The sequence below is a fragment of the Elaeis guineensis genome, chromosome 14 (genome assembly GCF_000442705.2).
Source record: "Elaeis guineensis isolate ETL-2024a chromosome 14, EG11, whole genome shotgun sequence".
NCBI lineage: Eukaryota > Viridiplantae > Streptophyta > Magnoliopsida > Arecales > Arecaceae > Elaeis > Elaeis guineensis.
Window position 1 is genome coordinate 44,432,550 of NC_026006.2, and position 1,562 is coordinate 44,434,111.

Here is a 1,562-nt window from a genome sequence, read left to right on the forward strand (position 1 = left end):
ACACAACGACGAATAACTTGGTCAGGACAGTATTTGAATAGTTCAGGTTCTTCTCAGAAATAATGTTTAATTTGCGAGAAAAATTGATCCTTTTCTTGTTTTATCCAGTGAGAAGGTACTTGTCCTGTTGACAAGTAATTGACAATATGGGCAAACCATGGAGGACGGCTAGAGGAGATTGCGAAAAGTTATTCGTCAGAAAATTTTTCTTTGACCTCATCTATGCCTATCGTGTGTTCAACTAAGATCCTGGAGATGTGATCAGCTACCACATTCTCAGAACCCTTCTTATCTTGGATTTTCAGATCAAATTCTTGTAAAAGAAGGATCCATCTGATCAAACGCGGTTTAGTATCTTTCTTTGAGAGGAGATATTTCAGAGCCTCATGATCAGAGTAAACTAGAACCTTAGACCCTAACAGATATGAGCAAAATTTTTCAAGGGCGAACACTACTGCTAGTAGCTCTTTTTCTGTTGTGGTGTAGTTTAATTGGGCATCAGAAAGAGTCTTGCTAGCATAATAGATCATATGTGGCTCTTTATTGATATTTTGGCCTAAGACGGCACCTATTGCAAAGTCAGAGGCATCACACATAATCTCAAATGGAATGGACCAGTCAGAGAGTTTTATTATGGGTGCTGTTGTCAGGGCTGTTCGTAATGTGTTGAACGCTTTCAAACAGTTTTCATCAAAGACAAATGGTGTATCCTTGGCCAACAGATTGCACAAGGGTCTTGAAATCTTGCTAAAGTCTTTGATGAAGCGTCTATAAAATCCGGCATGACCTAAGAAAGATCGTATTTGTCGGACCGAAGTAGGGGGTGGTAGTTTTGAAATGACCTCAACTTTGGCTTTATCTACCTCGATCTCTTTTTCAGAAATAATATGTCCTAATACAATTCCTTTCCGCACCATGAAATGACTCTTTTTCCAACTTAGGACAAGATTTGTCTCCATACACCGTTTAAGAACTTTGGAAAGATTATGGAGACAATTCTCAAAGGTGGTTCCAAACATAGAAAAATTATCTATAAAAACTTTAAGACATTTATCCACCATATCCGAAAAAATAGCCAGTATGCACCGTTGAAATATAGCGGGTGCATTGCAAAGTTCGAATGGCATACGCCGAAAAGCAAAGGTGCCATAGGGGCAGGTGAAGGTAGTCTTTTCTTGATCATCTGAAAATACAGGTACTTGATTGTACCCTGAATAACCATCAAGAAAACAGTAGAAACTTTGTCCTGCTAACCGTTCTAGGATTTGATCGATGAAGGGCAATGAAAAATGGTCCTTCCTAATAACGGCATTTAGTTTTCTATAATCTATGCATACTCGCCATCCAGATGATATGCGAGTTGGAAGTAGTTCACCTTCTTCGTTCTTAACCACAGTAATACCAGATTTCTTAGGTACTACTTGAGTGGGACTGACCCATTTACTATCGGATATGAGGTAGATGATTCCAGCATCTAACCACTTTACCACCTCTTTCTTTACTACTTCACGCATGTTTGGGTTCAATCTTCTCTGCATATCTCGATGGGGTTTGGCATGTTC